Raw genomic sequence first — 13,996 nt, forward strand, 5'->3', positions numbered from 1 at the left:
CATCAGTACAAAAGAAATACACATGACTTCCAACCCTAAAAAGTCAAATGCAAACAAAATATTTTTTAGGTAAGAGATGCAAACCAATGGTAATTAGTTACCTTACTAACTGTAAACATTTTATTTACAATATAAATCAAATATAAAAAATTACAGAAGAAATAAAGAAAAAAAGAATATAAAATCAAATAAAGAATAACAAAAAAAATGAAAAAAAATATAAATAATAAATGAATTGAGAAAGAAAAAGAGTACATAATTGTGGAGAAAAAAATTTCCTTAACTCACGTTTATAGAAAGGGAAGAAGAATAAATAAGAAGAAAGAAATGGAAGAGAATAAATAGGAAGAAAAGAGGAGAAAGAGGAGCGACGAGAGATATGAGAGAATAGATAGGGATTGAGGAATTAGTTTGTAATTAGGAATAACATTTTGAATTTCTAATAAGATTTTTTTCAAAAATTTCTTTAACCCACGTTTACAGAAAGAGAAGAGAATAAATATGAACAAAAGATGTGAGAGAGAAGAGAGGAGAGAATAAATAGGAATTGAGGAGTTAGTTTTTCACTAGGGATGACAGTTATACCCATTATTTTACCTTTAAAAATTGTTCTCAATATTGAGGGGGCCAAACAGTGACATTTCACATGTGAGAAGAGAAAAAAACTAGAAAAAAAAATTAATATAAAATATGAAAAACTAATGGAATTATAAAAAAAAGGTTCAAAATCCGCGAGGCCATGGCCCCCCTCGGCCCCTTAATGGATCCGCCCTTGGCTGCATGTTCAAATAATTGTAAAGCATAAACTATTGTTAGAGCACCACTACTAGGGTTGCAGAGCCAATTTAGCCATTTCTTTCAGTTTCTTCTGCCTGAGATTTTCTTTGTCCAGAATCTTTGGCTTATTAACAGTATCAGTTTTCTAGGCCCTATCCAAGTCAGCAGAATTATTGTGGCTTCCCTCAAACTGCATAATAAAAGGACTTAGATAAGCTCAAAGCTGCGGCTGCAGCAACTGTGTAAGCAAAAACAAGATTTGCCCTTGGATAACTCTGGACTTTCTTCATAATCTGAATAACTGTGAGAAGCATCCGAGAATGACGTGGACTCATTGGATACTTTGCCATGGCCCTTCCAAGGGGTGTAAGCTTTCCTTGACCATCAAGTGCTTCAAGAGCCATTAGGCAGCACTCAGCTTCTGCCAAGGTATCTAGCATCTGGAGGAGATGGAAATGGGAAATTTGCAACCTGGAGAATACAACATGAAAGCAAAGGATGAAGGATAAGCCAATATAAATAAGGATGAATATTACTAGATATTGTGATTGAAAAAAAGAAAAAAGAGAAGCAAATAATTATTAAATCATAGAACTATGCTACTGTAGAATTGGTAGGGATTGCCAACCACATATATTACCGCCATATTGACCAGACAAGAACCATGGTGCACCCACTGTAAAAGATGTGGCAGGTATTACCAAGATTTCCCCCCAAAAAAAAAAAAAAAAAAGCAAGAAAAGAAAAGGAAAAGGGAATTTAATCAGCTTAAATCCCTTGCTGATGCATTATTCTGACCATCTGGTTGAATCAATTTAATTTTGGTGACATACACCCAAAATCCCATGGGTATTGCATGGATGTTTAGAATCTTCATCATATTCCTACCCAAGATGTATAATATATGAAGCTATTGCAATACAACCACTGCAAAGAAATGCCAACTCTAAAAACACAAACTATAAAGAAATGCCAACTCTAAAAACACAAACTAAACTCACCTTATCAATGCCCATTGATTTCATGAGAAGGACAACACCATTGTTACAGATGAAACCATAAGGGAGGATGCGATTAATTTAATAGCTGATAAAGAAAGTGGGAACCGCAGGTCAACTCGCCACATCAAGAAGCCACATTACCTTGAGGACTATCACATGGTAAAAGGGTAGGGTTGAAATTGCTGCAGAGGATTAAAATGATTGGCTGATGATTAGATAGAATATTCCATGATACCTTTTGTTTTAGGTTTTTGATGTTTGGACCCTGATCCACTATATAAAGAAAGAGATGAATAGTGTAAGGACTATCAATGAAATTATTCTCAATTACATCTCCTCTGTTTCTGCTCTGCTTTTCTTAACCCTCTCAATCCCTTCTCTATCTTTCACAACGGTAACATTTGGTCCGACTTGCCGGATGGTGGAAGGGACTCGAATCCGGCAATTAGATGAAGCCGTCAAGAAGCTGAGCACCGATTCGGCCGCTCAGGGGGCGACTCTAACTGCGCTCTGTGGGAATCGCATTCCACAGGTTCTGATCCAATGGGAGGGAAAACAACTTGAAGAGGCCACTTGGATAGACTTAGCATCTCTAGCCAGCTTTAAGGTGGCTACTCTCTTCACTAAAGAAATCATACGCCTCCATGGACTGCCCAGAACCATTGTAAGTGATCGTGACCCTCTGTTCATCAGTAAGTTTTGGAAGGATCTTTTCAAATTACAAGGCACAACATTAGCCATGAGCACAGCTTACCACCCTCAGAGTGATGGGCAAACCGAAGTTCTCAATTGAGGATTGTAGATGTACCTACGATGCTTTGCTGCAGATGAACCCCAACGGTGGGAAGGGTACTTATGTTGGGCTGAGTTTTGGTATAATACGGCTTATCACTCGGCTATTGGCACCACTCCATTTGAAGCTTTATATGGCCGCCCCCCTCCCACAATCTCTCGGTACCTTCCAGGAACATCAACCCTCGATGCTGTGGATCAGGAATTACGAAGTCGGGATGACATTCTCTCCCAACTCAAACACTACCTTAGACAGGCCCAGGATCGCATGAAAAATCAAGCTGACAAACATAGGGTGGACAAGGTGTATCAAGTTGGGGATTGGGTTTATGTTCGGTTGCAGACTCATCGACAGCGATCCGTCACGAGCAGAGGGCATTCCAAGCTATCTCGGAAGTATTTCGGCCCTTTTTAAGTCATTCGCAAGATTGGCACAGTGGCATACGAATTACAACTACCCGAGTCCTCTCAAATTCACCCAGTTTTTCATATCTCCCTCCTTAAACCCTGCCTTGGAGAACCCAATGAGGCAACATCATTGCCTGAAGTACCCACTTCACAGCTGAAACCAGTAGTTGTGCTGCAACAAAGAGAGAGATTGGTGCGTGGGAATCGCATTCCACAGGTTTTGATCCAATGGGAGGGAAAACAACTTGAAGAGGCCACTTGGATAGACTTAGCATCTCTACGCCAAGAATTTCCTGAATTGAACCTTGAGGACAAGGTTCTCTTGGATGGGTACGGCAATGTTACAGATGAAACCATAAGGGAGGATGCGATTTACTTAATAGCTGATAAAGAAAGTGGGAACCGCAGGTCAACTCGCCACATCAAGAAGCCACATTACCTTGAGGACTATCACATGGTAAAAGGGTAGGGTTGAAATTGCTGCAGAGGATTAAAATGATTGGCTGATGATTAGATAGAATATTCCATAATACTTTTTGTTTTAGGTTTTTGATGTTTGGACCCTAATCCACTATATAAGGAAGAGATGAATAGTGTAAGGACTATCAATGAAATTATTCTCAATTACATCTCCTCTGTTTCTGCTCTGCTTTTCTTAACCCTCTCAATCCCTTCTCTATCTTTCATAACCGTAACAACCATCAACAGGTATTTTGGATATTTCTGGGATGGAAAAGTCAAAAAATATGTTTGCAAAAATTGCAAAAGAATAAAGGCGGTAACAGTGGCGAGGCCCAGTTCTGCCGGCTCTTCCTACACATTGGGTGGCAGATGCCTTGCTTATCCAGTGTATCTCATATGTTTCCATACCATTAAAGGAATTGTAATTCTTGACCTTCTCTCTTCCGGTATCAACCACGTACTTTATGCCTGTAATAGTTAAGGATGTTTCAGCCACATTGGTAGCTAGCTACCACTACAAGCCGCTCTCCTTCAGGAACCTTTTCAAATACCTGAAGTTGCACTGCTGGCAGTAGCATGGCATAAAGAGGCCGTACACACATTGCACCCAGCACAAGTACCAACTGCCATGTCACATTTTTTCATAGAAATAGATGTAGATTGGTTCAAACTTCCTTCTGAACCAAGTGTGACGGGAGAATCCAATTTCCCCTCAGAATTTGATTTAGGTGCATTATTGCCAGCCAAAGCTGCAAAAGTAGCCTTCAATGAGGCAAGGCTTCCATGTGCTAGGTTATGAAAAACCCACCGAATAGAACAATCAACAAATAAGAGAAAAGAAGAACACAAGAATTTACGTGGAAAACCCTTAAAAGGAAAAAAAAAAACTCCACTATAGATAAAGAAATATACAAGAAGGAAGATTTTGGGATGATTTACATGTGGAGGGGGAGGCATCCTTTTATAGCCTCTCCCCTTCCCACCTTCTCCCACATCTACTCAAACTGGGACTAGAACTCTCAACAAACTCCCACTTCTTTTCGATGTTTGATAACAACTCCCACTTTTCTCCCACTTGGAAATTAGATTGAGAACCAATTAATCTCCACACCATTTTCTATCTTGCCACCACCATGCTGTCTACATCTCTGTCAAGCCATACAAAGATCTGTACCAAATGAACTTGTCAGTGTTGATTGCCTTTGTCATTGCATCTGCTAGATTCTCTTTCGTGTGGATTTTCTGCATATCCACCCTTCCGTCTTCCACCACTTCACGAACAAAATGATATTGTACTTCTATGTGTTTTGTCTTGGAATGAAAAGCTGGATTCCTTGCAATGTTTAAGGCACTCTGCTTGTCACAATACAAGAGAATCTTCTTGTGTTTGTGCCCAAGTTCTTCCATGAATCTTCTTATCCAGATTGCTTCTTTACAAGCTTGTGTAGCTGTCATATACTCAGCTTCTGTTGTAGACAGTGCTACAACTGTCAGTAGTTTTGATACCCAGCTCACAGCTCCTCCTGCAATTGTAAACACATAGCCAGTAGTGGATCTCCTTTTATCAAGATCACCTACAAAATCAGAATCAACATATCCTCTGACAGTAAATTCAGATCCTCCATAACATAGAGCAGCATCCGAGGTTCCTTTAACATATCTTAGGATCTCTTCACAGTAATCCAATGCTCTCTTCCTGGATTCGCCATGTGACGACTAACCACTCCCACTGCATGTGCAATGTCTGGTCTTGTACATATCATAGCGAACATCAGACTCCCCACTGCTGATGCATATGGTACTCAAGACATCTCCATCCTCTCTGCTTCATTGCTAGGACACATACTTGAGGATAACTTGAAATTAACAGGAACTGGCTTACAGTCTTGCATATTGAAGCGGCACAAGATTTTCTTTAAGTAACTCTTCTAAGATAACCAAATCTTCCTGTTATTTCTGTCTCGGTGAATTTGCATCCCTAGAATCTTGTTTGCGGGTCCCAAGTCCTTCATTTCAAATTCTCTAGCCAACTGAGCCTTTAATTCTACGGTATGATTTTTGTTGGGGCCTAATACCAACATATCATCAACATACAACAACAAAATAATGAAGTCATCACCACCAAACCTCTTGTAATACGCACAAGGGTCTGAAGCAAGTCTGTCGTATCCAAGGCTCAATATGAAGGAATCAAATCTCTTATACGTACATCTTGGCGCCTGTTTTAAGCCTTATAGAGATTTGTTCAACCTGCAAACCAATCGCTTCTTTGAATGTTGATGGCTCTCCATCTTCTGTTAGAAGACAGTATGCAACATTGCTCTCCATAATATAATCAGATGCCAAAGTTGGTGTATGTCTTTCACGAGTTGACCATTGAACTTCTATAGTTGTAGACTCAACTGGTACTTGTTCCTCGTTTTCTGATTCTGCTCCAGAAGAATTTTCTGGATTAGACTTCTCTTCCTCCTGAACTGTTGTACTCTCCGGAATTTCTATTGAAGTGCTACTCACATCTTCCTTCTGCAGCTTATTTTCTGCAAAAATGATGTCTCTGTTGATGATGACCTTATGGGCAATGGGATCCCACAGTCGATACCCCTTGACTCCATCAGCATATCCCAAGAATCTGCACTTTCTGGATATTGGATCCAATTTTGAAATTTCTTGGGAATGATACATCACGTACACAGGACTCCCAAATGTGTGCAGGCGTGAATAATCAACTGTGGCTTGCCAGTCCACATCTCCATTGGTGTCTTCAGATCAATCGATCTTGATGGTGATCGATTAATCACATAGCAAGCAGCGTTTACGGCTTTTGCCCAAAAGGACTTAGCCATACTTGTAGTTCTTAGCATGGCTCTCGTTCTTTCGAGTAGAGTTCTATTCATCCGCTCTGCTACTCCATTATGTTGAGGAGTGTAAGCCATCGTGAATTGTCTTTTGATGCCTTCTTGATTACAAAACTCAATGAAGTCATCCCTTGTATATTCTCCGCCATTGTCCGTCCTGAGGCACTTGATTTTCTTCTCAGTTTTTCTTCAATTTGAGCTTTAAATGTTTTGAAAACTGAAAACACATCTGACTTCTTCTTGATAGGAAACACCCAACATCTTCTGGAATAATCATCAATAAAAGATACAAAGTACTTTGCTACTCCCAGAGATGTAGCAGGTGCTTGCCAAACATCAGAATGAACTAATTCCAGAATACTTTTACTCCTGGAAGCAGATGCATTAAACTTCAATCTATGTTGCTTACTTGTAACATAGTGCTCACAAAAGGGTAATGAAACCTTTGTGAGGCCCGGGAGTAATTTTCGTTCGGCGAGAACCATCAACCCTTGCTCTAACATGTGGCCCAACTTTTGATGCCACACTTTTGTCATCTCTTCCGCAGTACCGGTTGATGCAACTAATGCTTCTGCCTCCAGACACGTTTCTTCCATTAATTTGTACAAATTTGCAGCGCCCCTTTCAGCCTTCATTACAACTAGCGCTCCTTTGACGATTCTCATCATTCCATTTTGGATGCGGGTCTTGCACCCAATTTCATCTAACAATCCCAAAGACAATAGATTCTTCTTTAGGCCCTTCACATGCCGCACATTTTGAATAGTGCATATCATACCATCATACATATTTAATTTTATGGTGCCACTTCCAACAATCTCAAAGGCATGATCATTTCTCATGTATACAGACCCTGTAGAGATAGGTTTATAAGTGTGAAACTATCTCTGCGAGAAGTCATGTGCCATGTTGCTCCCGAATCCAAGATCCAAGCATCAATGTGCTCCAATCTATCCTTGGATACCATTGCTGCTTCGCTATAAATGATTTCTCCTTTAGCAACGCACCCTTGAGATGTTTCTGCCTTATCTACACCCTTTTTGAATCGACACTCATTTTTGAAGTGTCCCATTCTGCCACAATTACAACACTTGAAATTCTTCTTACCCCTGGATTTTGACCTCCCTTGATTGTGACTCCCATTGGAATCACGTTCCATTGACCTTCCTCGCGTCATAGACAGAAGCTTCGCTTGTTGTGAGCTTGCCTGTCTATCTTCCCTGCTTTTTCATCTATTTTCTTCTTCAAGAATTGCAGCAACGACATCATCAAATACCATATAATCAGAGAGGATATTACTGGTTAAATTGATGATGACTTGGTCATATGAATCTGGAAGACTTTGGAGTAAAATTTCAACACGTTCTTGTGGTGTAACATTATGTATGTATGTGCTCTGTAACTGATGTAGATTCTGACATCCGTGAAGTATACAACTTTCTCTTCAAGAAAATTTTGTTGTGAAGTGACTTAGCTTCATACAATTTGATGAGATGATCCTAAACCTCCTTAGCAGTTTTCTTCTTTTCTATGCCCGCTAAAATATCATTAGATAATGCCAGATGCAAATTGGAAATGGCCATTGCATCTATTATGTTCCACTTTTCGTTATTTGTGATCTCCGCTGGCCAATTATTGATGGCTTCTAGGCAGTTATCCTTTATCAATAATGCCTTCATCTTCATCTTCCATAATGAGAATTTTGTGTCGTCAAACTTGCCGATGTTGATCCTTGATGCCATTGCTTCTATCACGAACTGTTGTTGACTACAGAATAACTCCCACTATTTCACGTGAAAAATATCTCCTCAGGTTACCTCCAACTGGTATATTGTTGAACCAAAGTACACCAGGGAAATTTTCAAGAAAGATTGGAGGGACACAACCGGTCTGCTTAAATACCAGACTCCTTAGACAAAATTTTCCTAGACATGTACTTAATCACCCAATATAACTTTCCAAGATACCCGAAAAGAAAACAAACACGTGAATAGCGACTTCAAAAAATTTCTGCAGCAGCTCTGTAGGATGAAAACAAAACCTTGCTCTGATTCCACTGTTGGGTTATGAAAAACCCACCGAATAAAACAATCAGCAAATAAGAGAAAAGAAGAACACAAGAATTTATGTGGAAAACCTTTAAAGGGAAAAAACCACGGGCAAGAGAGAAAACTCCACTATAGATAAAGAAATATACAAGAAGGAAGATTTTGGGATGATTTACATGTGGAGGGGGAGGCATCCTTTTATAGTCTCTCCCCATCCTACCTTCTCCCACATCTACTCGAACTGGGACTAAAACTCTCAACAAACTCCCACTTCTTTTCGATGTGGGATAACAACTCCCACTTCTACTAGATGTGAGACAAAGACTATACAACACCATGTTCTCCAAGAACATCAAAATGCTTATCATCTTTCACATGATTTTCATATTTTAGTTAACCTTCAAAATCAATATCAACTTCCAACTCACTATCTGTTCCCGAATCATCAGAATTGTCGAATTCTTCATCATGAACATCGTGATCCTCATCATATGAACTAAATCTGTCTGTTCCCTAATATTCCACAGACTCAACATCCTAGTCCTAATATTCCTCAGACTCTCCCGCAAGATTTTCCTATAAATAGATTACTGAAATTCGTTATTTACTCATTCTCACTTCAGACTATTTCGTTTCCCAGTTCGTTCTTTTCTTTGCTGTCACGTAATCCTTTTTGGGTGAATTGTTTGAGAAGGGACTCAACACCAATTTCAAGTGTTCTTTCACAATCTTCATCACTAACAATGTCTTCTTCCGGAAAATTTCTTCTGAAGAGCGCCAAGAATGATACTTTTGTAATCAATCGTGCGGCGGCTCTTCTATCTAACACCATCAAGAATTTCCTAGAAGATGAATGTGTTGGTGATGATGATATGGTGATACCAGTACCCAACATCAGCTCTCAAATTCTCCCAAGGGTACTCGAGTATTGCAACAAACACGCCCACGCCAATGACGACCGATCAGATTGTGATAAGAAGGGTAAAGAAGTAGCCAAAGATGATGATCATTCGGATCAGAATTTAGTTGAAGATTTGAAGAATTGGGAAGCAAAGTATATGGATATTGATCAAGAGGTTCTGTATCATCTCATGGTAGCTGCAAATTATTTAGATATCAAAGGCCTGTTGGATTTGACAGTAGAAAAAGCAGCAAGTACGATTAAGGGGAAAATGGTGGAAGCAATTCAAGAAGCTTTCAACATCAAGAATGATTTTGATCCAGAAGAAGAAGAGAACATCCGAAAAGAGAATCAATGGGTTTTCGAGTGAATGAAATACATGGAATTATACAAATTAGATAGTAAATTTTAGTATCATTGATAGGTTAGGGATATAATTGTATTGACATTTAATTTTGGTTCAGTTAGTGATAATGTTAGTTGGTTAAAAGTCGTTCAGATTCTTTTTTTTATTGCTTTATGCTGATTTTGATTCATAGTGAAGGTGCAATTGTCTTTTTCTTTTTTTTCATTGAATTTCTTTACACCACCTCTTAAACGCAAGGCAATCCCTCAAGACGATTAAGATTCACATGGAATGACTTTTTTGCCCTTACATACTAGTTACATTTAGGGGTGTAAATGGATAACCAAAATCCGCTTCCGAATTCGCATCTGCATCCATTTAGAGGTATTCGAATCCGTCCGATTACTAATAGGATGCGGATATGGTATACCCCTTTCTTACCGATTATTTTCCATTCGATAAAATTATCCGATTAAGTTACTTATTTAGATTTATTTTTCTTATTTTTATAAAAAAAATTACCTATGATATTTTGACTATTTTTCTAGATTTTCTATTAAAATAGCTATCCAAGTTGCTAAATTCTTAAATTTCAAATCTAGCCCTCACAAATTAAATGGTAAAGATGTAAACAAGAGTCGAAAACTTGTGTTAAATATGTATTTATGTCCATTTAGAAGCATCTACTTAAGAAAATAATTATCCGATTATCATCCGAATCCAACAGAATTCGTCCGGAAACCGATAGGATATTATCCGAATCCGTCCAAATATAATAGGATGTGGATATGGTATTACTACTATCTGATCCGAATTCCCCTAGTTACATTTAACAGGGTTCTAATGAGGTTTAGGGTTTAACATTCAAAAGCGCAAATTACATATCGACCCCTAGATTTACAATTAGTTACATCTACTAGGTAATTTGAATGCTAATGGTTGTTCATGTTATTAGAGTTTGTATTTCCCAATCTGGTACGACTGGATCTTTTTTCCTTTTCTTGGGGGACAGAGAATTCTGAGCAGGGCATGAAATCACTTATACTGATGCTCAGTCAACCCCTCTCAGAAACTTGTTTATTGGGAATAAATGGGCAAGAGAATAATTCAGATCGTCTCATGTATGCTTGAAAGGCACAAAACAAGACACAGTTAACCATTGAATTACAATTTTAGTGATTCTGTATAAATATTCAGATTTTATGGATCAAGTTAATTGTTTGGTTGCCGCTTATATCAAGAAGCAAATTTTGCTGCCAAATAACAAGAAAAAGAACAAGAAGCTAACTTGAATCAAATGTAATATCAGAATATATATATAATAGCAATGATAAAAACTGAAAACAAATCTGGAAGAGAGAAATTTTACTCTAGACGGTCCAACCTCCAAGGGATATAAAATTTTCAGTGAAATTTTACTCAAGATGGTCGTCTGTCTCTTAGATGGATGTCCGTCTCAAAAACTAGCCATTATAAGCCATGACCAGACGGTCGTCCGTCTGGCTTACATAGCCCAGAGGGAATTCCGTATGCCAGATGGAAATTCCGTCTGGCCTACCATGATTTTAAAAAGTATGTCAGCAAACTAGATGGTCGACCGTCTGGTGCACAGTTTGCCTCATTGATTTGGGACTTGGATTTGGCTTAGGTTTTTGGACTTTTTGGTCAAACCTAAGCCTCATACACCTTACTAACATGTCCTAGGTCAATCTAGTGACATGAATTACATATTATCAATGAATTTTCATATGCGTGTATGCGAGAGTGTCCTAAGCCCTAATTCAAACTAAGTCTTGATCTTCGGCTTGATCTTATGCATTGGATTTGATACTCATCTTGACTTTGGTTCTTTGTCTAACATAGCTTGACTTGACTTAAGCTCAAGTATCCGGTAAGGTTTTGGTCCAGTCACATTGCATCGAGATCCATTTTAGTGATGAGCTGGATAAGACACATCTTAATGAAGACATTAGTAGATTGTGTTTGTCATCATCAAAACTGATGGAGGCTGATGTGGCAAATGTTGACATGGCATTTCCCAACAATGAAAAAGCTCTTAATGTAATCATCCTAGCCATAAATCAAATAGTAACCTAATAGATGAATAATGATTTTCGCACGCTCAACTCAAAGGTCACTTTAAGCACCCCCCCCCCATAAGACATAAAATTTTCCTTTTAGTAGTTGTCAACAGATGAAGTGCTAAAATGAAAGAAAAAGAACACAATCCTACATCAGCCTGTTAGTCCGTAACACATTTGTATGCAATCACCCTCCTAAAACCCAAAGAAATGCATCACTTCTAACATAAAAGAACAAGAAATTGATGACCAAATAAATATGAAAAAAGAGATTTGACCATTATCATCTCATATTAATAGAAATGAATAAACAGAAAACTCAATCTTATGAGACACCCAATTGGTAACCAAATAAATATGCTTCACAAAATTAACAACAAAAATCCTGATGGGGTTGAACCATCATCTCCTGGATAATTCTCAGGTGCTCTTCTGTTTGAGCTAAGGATTCACCTAAAGCAAACACATGTTAGATCTCAAAACCTAAACAAAAAGACAAAACAGAAATACATTTGAAAACCACTTAGAAGGCATCAACAACTAAAACTTCACTTTTTACATTTCATAATGGTATTGTTTGTACAGACCACAAATGCTTTATCCAATACAAAATATATCTATAAAAAACAACCATTGTGCTAATACATAAGAGGAACGTTTAGCAACAAGCAGTTTGATTGTTAGGAGGATCAACAATGGCGAACAAGTCCTTCATAATATTCACACAAAAAAACCCATTGAGCTTCATGTCAATCTACAAGATAGAAACTTTGCGTTAAATTATAAAAAAAAAAAAATTAAAAAAAAAAATATCCTATCATACAAGCATTCATTTACACTAATTTGACTTTATTCAAGAATTACTTGGTTAATACACAAACAAATAATGCAGCCAAACATGATTCATATTATAATTTTTAACTCAACTAAATCATTTTGATTCACATCATATTGCATACCTCAAGACTCCATGCTTAAAGCATATGTATCGCTTGGAAACTCATCGGTGACAACTTCATCACTATGAAGGGAAGGACTAAGACATCATTGAGATGCTTCAGATTGACGGCTAGCTCTCCATAAGAACATGTAATAAGCCTCATTGTTTGGGACACCTCAATTGCATAGGATCTCAAGAAAACACAAAAACTGCACGTCTTCCTGCATGTAAGATTATTAACTGAGTTAAAACTCATCTAGACGGGATTACAAAAATTAGAATAAACCAACATTTTAAACTTTTTTTTACTCTTTGGAATTATTAAAATTCACTAACCACATGCATAGGAAGTTATATCGCCTCCATACAGGACCTCCTATTATGCGTATGATCCCCACATCTACTGCAATGTTGAGATCGCTTCTCCACTTCTTGAGATTCTATACGTTGTCTCTTTCATCGACCTGCCCGTTTACGAATTATAGGAGGCTTCACAACAATGTAAGCATCTCCGGCAAGAGATTTCAATGACATATCATAGTTAGGGACAAGATTAATTGGTAGTGCATAAACTTGTGCATACTTCTCTTTATGATATTCATGTGAAACACAAGATAAAAGTTGTCCATGAATTTTTGCAATTGCAGCAGATGCATGAATACAAGGCAAACCTGTCATATCCCACACCTTACAGGAGCAACCTCTCATACTTAAGTCAACAGAATGTGTTCTTAAGTCCCCCTCAACTTCAAAACTGGACAATGATGATCGTCGAGCAAGTAACCTTTCACTTTTATGAGCTCATTTCTTCATAATCTTGTTGATCTTAGGACCCACAACATATTTCCACTTAATTAACTTTTGCTAACGTTTATACATCATCTCCGTCTGTTTCACCCTGATACGAAGAAATTATGATCAAACCGGGTTCATACCTGGTTCGACCCTCGACCCCGGTCGAGGCAGAGGGAACCGACACCCTCCCGAGCGAACCGGATCCAGAAGATGGCTTGCTGAAGAAGAAAACTGATTCAGCTACAAGCACGCCCTAATCCTACTTATGGATTAGGGTAATTACCCTAATGATGGTAGACTCGAATTGACGGCAGCGGCTAATCATTATCGAAGGGATAATCATCGCATAACCTAAAGAGTTATCTCAGGAGTCCTCTACTAGTCCAAACTAGTAGAAGTCTATTCCTCAACGGATCTATCTGCTAAGATCCAACGACTACCCGAAGAAGGCTCAAGTGCATCCAACGAAGGAGATTCGAAGGTACACTCTATATAAACCTCACTACCATACGAGGTGAGGGGATCGAAAAACATACAATCTGAGACTCAGGTCCAGATACATACTGATAGACTTAAACTATCAGTGGCTT

The 13,996-nt window shown here is 38.3% G+C and overlaps 2 pseudogenes; one reads left to right on the forward strand and one right to left on the reverse strand.

Moving 5' to 3' along the window:
* Positions 1-678: 678 nt before the first annotated feature.
* LOC149012080 (ATP-dependent RNA helicase DEAH13-like) lies at positions 679-9,078 on the reverse strand (annotated as a pseudogene).
* Positions 9,079-9,086: 8 nt separating this feature from the next.
* Positions 9,087-9,614, forward strand: LOC149012081 (SKP1-like protein 1A pseudogene; annotated as a pseudogene).
* Positions 9,615-13,996: the final 4,382 nt, after the last annotated feature.

This window comes from Hakea prostrata, chromosome 6, assembly GCF_041222555.1.
Source record: "Hakea prostrata isolate BN-2017 chromosome 6, UWA_Hpros_2, whole genome shotgun sequence".
Lineage (NCBI taxonomy): Eukaryota > Viridiplantae > Streptophyta > Magnoliopsida > Proteales > Proteaceae > Hakea > Hakea prostrata.